The following is a 14967-nucleotide window of genomic DNA, read 5'->3' on the forward strand; positions in this document are numbered from 1 at the left end:
CTGAACCAGTCTTGGAAGATAAAGATGGTTTCTTTGAAGCTGAGGAGGAAAATGATTTTGGAGAATGGGAAGAGGAAGCTCCAGTGGATCCTCTGTTTGAAAAAGAGTTTCAGCAATAGCAGTCAGAGATGAAAAGAAAAGAAGCTGAACTCAAAAAGGTATCCCAGATCATTGACATGAGGAAAGACATCCAAAGAACAGAAACTCTTCAAAAGCAACGTCTTCATGACATTAAGGCTCAAGAAAGGAGAAGAGATATCAGACTGAAGATTGGTGAAAAATGGGATGAAGCTAGGAGAGTACTTGATATGCCTCAGCTGAGCACAAACAATGATAGGCAGTTTCTACATCTTCTGGACAAGCTGGAGATCTCTAATCCAAACAATGACATGTACATGAATGCTATAAAGACTGAAGTCTCAAGGATCACAGCTGCCTTTGACAGATCCCTAAATGAGATGAGCATATTTGTATTTTGTCAGAGCGAAGTATCTTTCAAGGTGTCACTTCATCTGTTTGAGAATCGTTCTTTGTCAGAGATTTGGGTTCTTCTCAACAAAGTCAAAAGAAGCTCAGAATTGAATGAAGTTCTTCGAGAAAGGCTCAAAGAGTTTGCCATCAGGGCTAGTCCTCAAGTGGTCAACAATCCTCATCAGGTAAGATTCTTTAAGTCTGACTGTCTTCAAATCTGCCAGCTCGATTCACAATCTCTTAAAGACTACCCAGCTAAGCATCTGGTCTGGATGGAACATCACCTAAGAACTGCTGGATATTCATCCATGTTGAAAACTCAAGCAGCTGATCTGATTCAAGCTTATTGTGAAAAGAATATTAAAAGGTACAATCAACTCAAGAATAAGCTAAAGACAGTTGGAGTTCAACCAGTTAGACCAGACAGCTTCACTTCAGAAAAGGATCGTGTCTTTGACAAGGAGTTGCTTCAAGATTTGGAAGAAGGTGAAGTCGGAAGAAAAGACAACTGAATTCAATTAGCTCAAAACTCAATGTAATATGATTAGAGCTTTATCAATCAAGATAGACTAATATAGTTATATGTTCAGGCTAGAGGAACATCTATCTTGTATTCACTTGTAAATTTCTTTCGGAATCTGGAAAATGTTAAATATAATCCAGAACTTTTCTGCTATTTACTTTGCATTACTGTTTATATCTTTTTCTTATTTGTTAGTTGAGTTATCCTCTAGGTATTTGTTGTTATTGTCTAACAAACAAATAGGGGGAGATTGAAAGGCATATGTCATAGCCTATTTGTTTATTCGAGGATTTAACTCAACTCAAATAAGGATGTAACAAGTAAATAGTGGTCCTATCGTCCGAGAGATCTCTCAGAGTAACATATGTCAAAGGATTAAGTAACATTGTTCTTCTACAGACTTGATGACTTAATTCACTGGAAGAAACTCAAGAAATTGATCATGCCTCAGTGATATAAATCAAGATTGTGGATTTAATCAAGTGACAGAGATCTCGTCAGGGTATCGATTAATTACAAGGATTTAGTCTGAAGAAAATCAAGAGTATCAAGGTCAAGGCATGAAGAAACGTCACGGAAGTTAGTCACTCATGAACCAGACAGTACATCGAGTGTCAACATTGAAGTGGTGGAATTGATTCTTAATTGACAATGATTTTCAGAAGATTTTTCAGAAGAATGGTTGCTGCTCAAGATTAGTATTAATTCTCTATTAATTAATTAAGTCATATAAATTAATTAAGAGAATAAATTAAATCTGCAAAGATTAATTTATTGATTAATTAAATTAATTGATTAATTAATTCAGAATTATTATTTGATTAAAATCTGTTTTAATCCAGCAAGACTATCTTTTGTATTAGCAAGACAATCGGTATGACAATCAATAGTCATACCGAAACTCATGCTAGTGCATTTAGATTGTCTTGCCGAAAGTCCTATCAGTTCAATTGATAGTCCTACCGAAAGTCTTACCAGTTCAAAGGATTGTCATGCTGAGCTAAATGGATTGTCTTGCCAGTTAAAAATCACAGGATTCTTTATTAAAACACAGCAGTTGTTTTTCAAGACAAGAAGAGCATTGAATATATCATTCAGCAGAACACAGAACAAAAAGAAAACCTGCAGAGAACTTATTGCAAATTCCCAGATCATTTATTTCTAGTATTTATTGTTAAATCCAATCCACTAGAAATACCTTTCTTGTTCTTGTGTAACTATCAAGCGGATCGAAATCCCTAGAACTTAATCTCAAATCGCTTTTTGCATTTAATCTTTTTATTGCAAAAATAGAAAAAGTTCATGTCGAATTTATTCTAGATTTGTGATAATTGATTTGAGATTAATCCCTTGTAAACGATACCGTTTGTTGTAACACCTTTCAAGTTTAATAATAGTTTTATTTAACTTGAATTTTGTTTCACTTTTTTATTCCGCATTTTATTCGATTAAACGGTATTGTTTGTATTCAACCCCCCTTCTACAAACATATTGAAACCTAACACCATTGGATCCACAATCCGATCCCCAATCAGTAATAAAACATCATCGTGCTGTTGCTCCTTAACCTCAGGGTTCGGAGTCCCGCTACTATATACGATAACGAACTACGCTTCTATCACGATATTTATAAGGGTTCCTATAAGGGTTTTAACTGTCAATACTACGTTAGGTAGCCCGACTATGAACTTGGCAAGAGTTCTTATTATCTTAGTGAACTTATTATCTTAATGTCACATCATCTCTGAGGTTTATAACCCTTAGCTCTGATACCATTTCTGTAACACCCCCAAATCCGGGGTCGGGGATCCGGGTTGTCACGAGTTCCATTTCCCTTAATAACACTCAATCTTAATAAATAACCAACTACTGCGTACTGTGACCCCACAATAAACACACACACCACAAGTTATAGTCTCAGAGATGAACATCCAAAAATAACCCAAGTCATTTTATTCCACAATTATAAGCCATTACACCTTAAAAAGGGTTTCTGAATAATTTACATATTCTTTGCCATTATTACAATTCATAATATACATAAGTCTGGTACATCAATAGTTGAAAACCTAGCCTATTGGTAGTTCCTACCTCAGCTACGGCGACATCAACACCTACAGGAAACTGCGGAACGTTTCCTATCCGCTCGCGAATTGGGAGCTTGATCCTGTTCATCTTGTATATCTGTTATTGTGTGATGAAAGAAGAAATCAAGGGTGAGCAACAAGCCCACCGAAATAATATGTATAATAATTAACAATATATGAGCATTCTCATAGTACTCAAGAAAGTCTTGGTTAAGAAGAAATAAACCAAGTTGATATCTTAACGCGACCAAGACGCAAAATATTCAGTGTATACATACATATATACTTTTCACCATCTTTGAAATCCTCTGACATGTATAATATACACAGAGTTCCAGTTTATAACTGTACAAAAATATCGTTGCAAGGTGATCTCATATATCTAACCTTGTCTCAATGTTTTTCTGAAAATCTTTGATATGCATAAGATAATCATTTACTAGATATAAGTTTAAAAGATGAAGTTACAAGATACTCCAATATACTTATATCTTTTCCGAATACTACTTGAACTACCACCGTTCAAGTTATAATTAGTTTCAAAAGTTCATCACACTGATGAGACTACAAGATAAGACTTGAATAGTTTCAATCTTTGAAATATCATTATAAATAATGAAGTTACGAGATACTTCATTAAGTCCTGATATATATATACACACTTATATATATATATACATTTCATACACTCCTTGAAAACCTCTGTTATGAAAATTATAAACAGGTTTGTAATATCCAATGAATTTGGAAAGGAGAAAACCTTGGCATAAACCTGATATCTTGCTGATCAGGCAAAGATACCAATAAGTAACCTTTTCTACTAGTAGATGGACGAATTCCCCACTGGTCATCACCCTGGCCGCAATAGGACCTTATACTGGACTGCCACTCAGCCACTTACGCATTTGATGGACTCCCACTGAGCCACTTACACTTTCATGGACGCCCACTGAGCCCATGTTGCTTATGCCGACTCAATAGATGGACTTACTTCCCGAATGTTGGGTAAGTAATCAATTCATTTATCAAAACAGCAACCTCGTTGCGAATATAAAATACACCACAGAGCCGGATCCCTCAGGTTTTGAGCGAATATTTAAATCTCCTTCGAAAGGAAGATCTTAAATATAAAAATGAGTTTTGGGATCCGCTTTAACTTTTAGAAAATTATTTTGAAGACTCGAAAACATTTTTAAGAATGTTTGGAGTAATGCTGATTTAATAAAATAAATCAGTCCCAATATATTTAGAAAATATCTAAGTATTATTATTTAAATAATATTCCCATAAAGAATAATCTTTATAAAAATAATTGAAGTAGAAATTTTAAAACTCATACTTGGAATGAATATTAATAACCAAAGATATACTTATACGAAAGTATGATCTTTATTTGAATAATCGAAAATAAGTTTGATTATCGAAACATTATTCTTTAATAAAATAAAGAATATTATTTAATAAATAAGAGGAGTCATAAGTCCACGAATGAATATTCAAAATAATATTCATAAAATAAAATAAACGGAGTCATAAGTCCTCGAATGAATATTCAAAATAATATTCATTAATTAAAATAAACAGAGTCATAAGTCCTCGAATGAATATTCAACTAAAATTCATTAAATAAATAAGCGGAGTCATAAGTCCTCAAATGAATATTCAAACTAATATTCATTAAATAAATAAGCGAAGTCATAAGTCCTCGAATGAATATTCAAAGTAATATTCATTAAATAAATAAGCGGAGTCATAAGTCCTCGAATAAATATTCAAAGTAATATTTATTAAATAAATAAAGCTATCGAATAAACCTTATTTGATTAATAGTTTTGAAACTATATCAATATATATATATAAATATATATATATATATATAATATACATGGGAACATCGACTCCCGGTTTTAGAAAATGTACACCTTTGGGTCCCCTATCCTAAGGGTATACGCAACTACTGCTTATCTCTAGCATAGGTATTATGCAACTTATAAGCATTGAAATCAACAGATAGATAACCAGATTACGAAACAGACATGCATATATATACCATCTCAGCATGCTTCAATATATCGCAAAATTTGCTAATTAACCAACATGCATCTATCACAAGATAATGCATATACATATATACATCACCACAACAGTATAACGGGTAGAAAACTTGCCTGAGCGAATGGGGGTGGTAAAAGGCCTGGGACGAGTCTGGTAACCTATAAACAACATATAAGTTGGAATTAAACCAAATTCGCTTAAGAATCTAGACTTTAACCAATTAGACTCTAACGCTTGCTTTTGCGCTTAACGATTCACTTACGTCGCTCGAGTACCCTCGGCTCCACTATTTTTAATAAATTAACCATTAAGAATTTTAAAGCAATTCTTTCGCAAGTACCTTACCAACTGGCTAATCCGCTTAACATAATTGTTTCATATCCCAATTAGTCATTTAAAGTCCTTAACCAAGGTTTCAAAGTAAGCCAAGGGGTAATGGTTCGGTCGCGAAATGCCGTTACTTAAAACGGTTGTTTCTCCTAAACCGTACATCGGATTCAAGTGAACCACATATCAAAACGAAGCTCGTAACATGAACTATCTAATCATGGCAATGGTCAAAACCTAATAGTGAGTTCTCAGGTCCTGATGTTAAGAACAAAATAGTCTAAAGTAAATCGAACATTACGACGACTATGTTAACGCGATTACCAATTTTTATCCTACTCCAAATCAACCACCAATCAACCCCAATTCAACCATACAACCAAACTCCATACATACAATGCTATAACAGCCCCAACAACTCAATATTTCCAATTTACACTACTTCCCAATCATGAACTAAAAGCTTACATAAGTTCTTTAACTAATCAACAAGATTTACAACTCCAAACACATCACAAAACCAACACATCTCTAAATACACAATAATCAAGCTTCTCATTAACCATTACAAACATAAAAACTCTAAATATACAAAAGTAGGGCTAGAGTATGAGATTATACCTTCCTTGGTGAGTAAAAGTAACCAAGGAGCTTGGAATCACCCTTGAAAGTCCTTACCAAAGCTTAATCTAAACAAAAACTCAAGAACAAAATTTCAAGTTCTTGAAAAACACTATTCACCAAGAACTTTGATGAATTGATTAGCTATGTTAAACATGGAATCTTGAGCTTAAACTTATGGCTCATCTAAGTTATGAATTATGGAAGCTAAAGAAACAAACCTCGTGAATTATGAAGGTGTGTAGCTTGATTTTTGAAATTTTTCCTTTGCTTTTCATGGAAAAACCGAGAGCAATAGATGGGGGAAGAAGAGAAATGAGTTTGTTTTCATTGCTTTTGATTTTGGTGTTTGTGAAATGAATACTTGGTGGATATTGCTTTAGTAAAGTGATGACATCACTTGGATGACCTCACCTCCAAGCCACATGTCTTTCCCTTAAGGTTTGATGATGTCACCTTCTCTTTTAACCACTTGTTTTAGCTTTTCTTGGAAGCTTCCTTCCCATTCTACTTGTATGTGCTTGTCCCTTGGTCGTTTATTTGTTTTACGGTTCGCTTAACTCTGTTCTCTTTTGTTGTTTGAGGGATCACATCCGGGATCTTATTACTTGGGTTTCCCCTAAATCTTTCTCAATATCTTATAATCCTTTAATGATCCTCTCTTATAATCCTTGAATTTAATTCCCTTTAACCATGTTACCTTATACTCAATTCTTTCGGTATCTGGTGGATTTTCGGGAAAAATTAAAGTGTTCGGATTTGGATTCTGGCGATCTTTACATACACTTATAGTGTGGTATCTCAGAAGATCAATAAAAGAACCCCTACATAGTGTGGTATGAAAAGTTTTCTTATTCAGCATAATCGGCAAAATCACTATTCATAAGGGTTTCAAAAATTCCAAAAATTGGGGTTATTACAGTCTCCCCTCCTTAAAAGGATTCCGTCCTGGAATCGGATAGAAAATGAATAGGGATGCTCTCTTAGCGTTGCACTTTCTAACTCTCAAGTCAATTTTCCCACATTGTGGTTCTACCATCAAACTCTGCCTAGTTTGATAACCCTTCTCCTAAGCACTCTGCCTAGTTCTCAATTTTCCATATAGGTTACGTCGGGTTGCATGTCTATGCGCTCATATGCCCCTATTTGTCTGACATCTGAATTATACTTCCTTAATATTGATACGTAGAACACGTTATGAACTTGCTACATGTTCGGGGGTAGGGCTAGCTCATATGCTAACTTCCCAATACGTCTTAATACCTCAAAGGGTCCAATAATTCGTGGGCTTAGCTGTCCTTTCTTTCCGAACCTCATCCATCTTTTCCAAGGGAATACCTATAACAGCACTAGGTCCCCTACTTCCTATTCATTGTCCTTTTGTGTCAAATTAACATACTTCGTGTGCCCATCTTGGGCTACTACCAGTCGTCCTCTGATTAAATCTATTATATCTTTGGTCCTTTGGACCACTGCTGATCCGAGAATCTTGCGCTCTCCAACTCCATCCTATCATAAGGGAGATCGACATTGTCTTTCCTCAAGGATCTTATAAGGCGATACCTCGATACTGACATACGATCGATTATCGTGAGAAAACTTAATCCGCGTTAAGTGATCATTCCAAATTCTTTCAAGTCTATTGCACCGATTCTCATCATAGCTTCTAGCATTATAGCTTTTGCTTCTCAATACCCATTCTTTTCCAGTTCGTAGTCGTTACTATCTTCCGTACCTAATACTATACTTGTTACACTTTTGCTCGTTAGCGTTCTATAACCTTTTAATAATTGCGTCAACCTTAGTATAACGAACGCGTTAGATTCGGAATACCACCGCACTGATACTACTCCTTTCTAGCTACTTCTATCTTTGAAAGATTGATCCATCGTATAGAAGTAAAAGAATTTATTGAGAGATCACTATGATCATGAAAACTTGTTATATCGCATAGTTAGTATAGAAGGTGGCCAGCCTTTAGTACTTGACAAGCAATTAAACAACATGTGGTATCCTACTAGGCTTCTATCACACAGATAGATAGTCATTCGGCAATACCTCCCCTTCTGGAAGGGTTGTTCTTCTCAGCTTACATGAAATGAAAAGAAGAGAAAAGAACGAACTGAAGAGAATTGTATATATGAAAAAAATATACTGCCACAAAATATCTGGCTTGGAATCTTCCTCTGAACTATAGAGGTTTGTCATAGGAGAACAAAACATATATGTATATATATCAACATCAAGTATTATAGCATCGTATTTCACATGCCTAAATATTTTTGCTATTCCGTCCATCATTCTATGGACCCATGCTCTTCCTCGAGCTTATACACAATCACCTTTGAAACTCCCTCGACATCGAAAATCGAATCTGGGATCTCATTCTAGACATCATCGTTACTAGAATTATATGCTTGCATCGCAACCTTCCTCGTATAGTCATACGACCCTCTACTGATAAGGAGGAATAAATATTCAATAGGTAGATAATCGACTTAATTAGTCTATCAATGATAACTTATACATCACCATGACCCGATTAGTGGTACTCAATCTCAACATTCATTACAATACAACTCTCACAGTTATCATTGTCTCATTATTCATAGACTCATTAGAGCATTACTATGGTCCACCACTGACCTACTATAGTCATTCACTTTCCATGAAGTCTTAATAGCTAACCATACGGAGTTCATACATATCGTATCGAATTCTTCTAAGGAGGTAACATGATCACCGTTCATGATTCATGAAGAACACTCCTGATCTTGACGTACATTCATGACATGAAGCAGATAAAATGTAGAAGAGTTTTAATAAAAGCAACGATAGTAGGTTAATACCATTCTTAATCATATGTCTATATTAGGAGACATGAAGCTCAAAGGTTTATTTAGTCCTTTTTGAAACATGGTCCTGGCTTATTCTCAAGGTAGTTCCTTCTAAGATAGATAGCCCGCTCATGGCGATTACACGAATTAAACATTTACCAAACTACTATTACGGTTGGGTATTGCACAGTCATCAGAAGGAATGTCAATCTTCCAAACCATAATACAACCTTCACGGCTTCAACCATTATCACTGCATTCCTCTGGCACGAGCGCCTATAATTGCTCTCTTGCACTTAGAGTGTCGGCCACCTCATTGGCCTTTCCTGATAGTAATAGTTCCTTATAATCAATGTCTTTTAACCACCTTCAACTAAATTTTCTACCTCATTTCAATCACTGCTTATGTGAAAATGCTTTTCTTAAGTCCTGGTGAGAAAGAAAAAAATCACCATTTTTCCATAAGTCATTGCCTTAGTCTTTAGATGTGAACATTGTCACGGCTGACTCTCGATCATACTTAGGACGTCTCTTATCATGGATCCTTCTTGTTTTCACCAATCTTGACCCTCATTGGGTCGATCTATACTTTATTATGGTTCAACACGTGCCCCACCTGGCATTATTATAATTACGTCATATTTCCTTTATCAAAATTTCTATTCTTGAGAACGTTGAATATTACCTTTTTCCTTGTAAAACCTTTAAGGTTATCCTTGAATCGCTCCTCCTGTATTCCGTAGATACGGGGCATATCAAAATACCATTTACTAATACTAGAACCATTGTCTATGTACTACCAAAAAATTTCTCTACTGATCTTTAAAGGTTGTTGTTACCATAATCCTTTTTAATTTATACTGCAAAAACTCATGATGTCCCTATTAAGGGTGAAATGCCAACCTTTATGCATTCCCCTAAGATTCATCTCAAGTTATCGAGGTTCTATCCTTAATTCCACCTTTAAAAAGGTACGTGCATCCTTCCATGGATAAATCAAGTCATATTTCCTTGATAGATTATCTTATTCATCATTCCCACCTCGATAGTCTATAACTAATTTTATAATAGCATCTTTATTCAAATTGAGGTCAATCCATATGGCCTCCAAAATATAACAATGGTTATCCGCTTTTCTCTCTTGATTTGGTAATGATAACATGGATGTTCTGGAAGATATTGGTCGTGTTCAACGTGAAAATCTTCTTAATAAATCCTCATGTACTTGTGTTGTTTATCTCAACAGTCATCTCAATGTTGGGATATCTTTCATACCTGACGTCTCCCTTTCTGGGTATCATGCCACCGGTCTTACACTTCACATTCTTGAAGGTCACTTCCTTCATCCAATTTTCCTAATTTCTTATTTTCTTGTCTCCTTAGTCTATCCGCGTCTCATTTTTATCCTTCGAACTATCTCAAGGTTTCCTCGAATACTCTCAACTTAAGGGGATTATTTATCCTTCCCGGTAGGGACACTGCTTCTCGATTAAATCTAGCTGGGAAGCTCCCTCTTGCGGAACCTCCGCCCATGCTCATGCTTTTCCTCTTTATTCTTTTCTTCTCTCTTTCTTTTTGCATCTGTTCACTTCTGGCTTCTGCAATTATTGCCTTTTGCACCAGAGTGGCATAATCTGTAAGCTCAAGGATTGCCACCCTATTTTGAATCCATGGTTTCGGTCCTTGCTGAAACCTCCTAGCTTTCTTTTCCTCGGTGTTCACAAACTCCGGCATGAACCTTGATAACTCAGTAAATTTTGCTTCATACTCTACTATAGATAAGTTATTCTGCTTTATCTCCAAGAACTTGAGCTCCATCTGGTTCTCCATAAACTTTGGGAAATATTTTCCCAAAAATAATTGACTGAACCTCTCCCAGGTTATGATAGCATCTGTCTCCATGTTTTTCTTGGCCTCCCACCAGTAGTTGGCCTCTCCCTTCAGAAGGTAGGTAGCAAACAGTCTTCTGTGCCTCATCGGTACTCAAAATCTCAAAGGATTTCTCTATTTCCTTTAGCCATGCCCTTGCCTCAACTGGGTCGGCTGATCCGTGGAACTCAGGGGCTTAAGGGACTTGAAAGCCATGAAAGAGTTTGCCACAATATTGTTATTTTCTTGAGGGGTGGGTTGGGTTGACGCTCCAAGTTCTACCTTAGTAGTTGCATGAATTGCCCCATGGGATCCATGCCTGGATTTGGTACTTGTTGCTCAACCTCAGCTTCTCCTTCTTCAGCCTCTATCTCAAATCCTTCAACATCAAATGTTTCCTCCTCCTCTTCATACTGAGAGTCATCCTGTTCAACATAATCCTCATCTTCCTCTTCACTGTGTTCTTGGTTCCTACCATCTTGGTTATGGCTTCCCTGGTCCTCAAACCCAGGGTTCGCCCTAGTTCAAATCCTTCTTGGCGGCATGATACTGATAAATTTTTGGAAAATTCAACGTTAGGTCACAATCATACATAAGATTGTGCCTTGCACAGTTTTTATAATGGGGAGAACGTTATCTCGCAATTATATTATATTATGACAGTTCTAAACACAAGAAGTGCAATAATAATAAAGATAAAAATAGTGATCTCGTCACTAAAGAACTGAACTGAAAGGAAACAAATATATACATAATGCGAGAAATTCATAGTTCGATCTGGTCAAAAGTACAACAGTGCTATAGTCATCTGCCCAAAAGTGAAATACATGAGTCTATCTGTCTAGTCAGAGAAAGGGATACTATATACAAGTCAACTATCCCGGAAAACTGGCTCTTACTATGGCCTCGACTAACTAGACGACTAGACTACCACATCACCGGTCCTGAATCAATCACCAGAGCGGGTCAACTCCCACACTCTCTCCATCACATGACAGAAAATGTAATCAGCCTGCCTCTTGGATATCTTGCCATGTCTGTCTCCATGAAGTGAGCGGAGCCTCGCACGGGCCATAAGCTCTATCCCAATCAGCTCTCTCCTCAGAGATCGGGGTATGGTAGCTCTAGCCTCATGAGCTCGTGCACGCCTACCATCACTCTCTGTATCTAACTATCTCTTGGCCTCATCCAGCCGGGACTTAGCAATAGCCACTCTAGTCCTCAGAACATCCTGAACATAGCCATGAGCTAACAAAGACTGCCTACGGGCAGGGTCGAGAGGTGGTGAATCCGGATCTGCTGGGGGTACCTCCTCGGTCTGCCTGGGCTCGGGAGTATGGGTCTCAGAGCTGTCATCATAGGGGCTCCAAGATAGTGGTGGAGGGGTAGGAGCTCTAACTACGGGGAGTGAGGGTAGGGGGTACCAGTATACTCCACGATGGCACCGACATGCTCCTCAACTACTGGGACCTCATCTGGGTCCTCCTTATCTAAAACCGCAATAACCTCTATTTCTAACTCCTCTGACGGGTCCTCCTCATCCATATCATCCTCCTCCTCAGGCTCCGCCTGATCCTCAGCATCTAGCAGTGCCTCTTCATGCTCACGCTCGAACATCTCTGGGTACTCTATCTCATGCGCCTACACATTAAACGAGCTAAGTTATTATCATGATACTTATAAGGATTCCCGTAAGGGTTTTAACTGTCAGCGCTACTTTAAGTAGTCCGACTATGAACTTGGCAAGAGTTCTTATTATCTTTGTGAGTTTATTATTATATCGTCGCATCCTCTCTGAGGTTTATAATGTTTAGCTCTGATACCATTTCTGTAACACCCCCAGATCCGGGTTCGGGAATCCGGGTTGTCACGGTCTTTCTTTTCATAAATATCACTTAACTTAATTAAAAATAATTAACCTCATGCTGTGACCCCACAATAACACACGCCACAACACGTTATAGTCTCAGAGATGAAATTGAAATAAGTACAAGTCCTTAAATCCACAATTTAAAAGTTATTACAACCCAAAATGATTACTTAATAAGTTTACAGTTAATTGCCATTATCTGCCACAAGTTATAATTATACATAATTGATTCCTAAAAGTAGAATGTCTGGTCTACAGATAGTTCTACCTCTGCAGCTATAGTAGCTATGATATCAACGGGAAGACGCGGGACGCTTCCCACGCTCTTACGCTGGGTCTGCTTGAGTCTGACCATCTTTCGTAACTGTTGTTGTGTGATGAAGAAATGAAGCAAGAGTGAGCATTACAGCTCGCAAGATAATATATAGTTTAATCAATAATGCAAGTATCTAAATAGATAGCTTACTGGAAACCTTTATCAAGTGTAAGGTAATTACTTACCGGATATAAGCTAAAAGGGAGATGAAGTTACCAAATACTTCACTATACTTATATCATTTTAGAAAACTACTTGAACTACCACTGTTCAAAGTATAATAAGTTTTGGAAGTTCGTCACATAGGTGAGACTACAAGATAAGACTTGAGTGGATTCAATCTTTGAAATATCATTTGAAAGAATGAAGTTATGAGATACTTCATTAAGTCCCGATATATATATATACTTATATATATATCTCATACATTCCCTGAAAACCTCTATTATGAAAAGTATAAACAGAGTTGTAATATCCAATAAATTTGGAACGAAGAGAATTTTGGCATAAACCCGATATCTTGCTGATCAGGCAAAGATACCAATAAGTAACCTATTCTACTAGTAGATGGATGAATCCCCCACCGGTCATCACCCTGGCCGTATTAGAACTTTGTGCTGGACCGCCACCCGGCCTCTTACATGTTGATGGACTGCCACCCAACCACTTACACTTTGATAGACCGTACCCCGACCTGTCACTTATGCCGACTCTGTTAGATGGACTTACTTCCCGAACGTTGGGCAAATAATCAAATTCTTTTATCAAAACAGCAACCTCGTTGCGAATATAAAATACACCACATAGCCGGATCCCTCAGATTTTTAAGCGAGTATTTAAATCCCCTTCGAAAGGAAGATCTTAAATTTGAAAACGAGTTTTGGGATCCGCTCTAACTTTTAAAATCATTTTGAAGAATCGAAAATATTTTTGAGAATGTTTGGAGTAATGTTGATTTCATAAAATAAATCAGTCCCGATATGTATGTAAATATATGAATATTATTTAAATAATATTCCCTTAAGGATAATCTTTATAAAAATAATTGAAGTAGAAGTTTTAAAACTCATTTTTGAAATGAATAATAAATAACAAAAGATATACTTATACGAAAGTACGATCTTTATTTGAATAATCGAAAATAAGTTTGATTATTATTCAAAACTATCGAACATACCTTATTCGATTAATAATTTTAGAAAACTATAACTATATATATATATATATTATACTCGGGAACATCGACTCCCGGTTTAGAAAAATGTTCACCTTCAGGTCCCTTATACTAAGGGTATACGCAACTACTGCTTATCTCTAGCATAGGTATTATGCAGTTTATAAGCATGTGAATTGATAATAGAGTATCAAGATTACGAAACATGCATGCATATAAATGTTATATCACATGCTCCAATATATCGCAAGACTTTGCTAATAATAACCATGCACTTATCTCAAGATAATGCATATACATATATACATCACAACAACAGTTATACGGGTAGAAAACTTGCCTGAGCGACTGGGGGTGGTAAAAGGCCTGGGGCGAGTCTGGTAACCTATAAATAACATATAAGTTGGAATTAAACCACGGTCGCTTAAGAAACTAGATTTAACCAATTAGACCCTAACGTTCGCTTTTGCGCTTAATGATTCACATAAGTCGCTCGAGTACCCTCGGCTCCACCATTTTTAATAAATTAACTGTTACGAATTTGAAGGCGACGCTTTCGCGAATACTCTACCAACTGACCCATTAACCTTACATAAATGTTTCATATTCTAATTAGTCACTTAAGGACCTTAACCAAGGTTTCAAATTAAGGCGAAGTGTAATGGTTCGTTCGCGAAACGCCGTTACTTAAAATGGTTGTTTCTCCTAAACCGTACATCGGATTCAAGCGAACCACATACCAGAACGAAGCTTATGACATGATCTAGATAAACATGGCAAAGTTACAGATTAAACAGTTAGCTCTCTGTCCCGAACA

This window comes from Apium graveolens, chromosome 4 (genome assembly GCF_009905375.1).
Source record: "Apium graveolens cultivar Ventura chromosome 4, ASM990537v1, whole genome shotgun sequence".
Lineage (NCBI taxonomy): Eukaryota > Viridiplantae > Streptophyta > Magnoliopsida > Apiales > Apiaceae > Apium > Apium graveolens.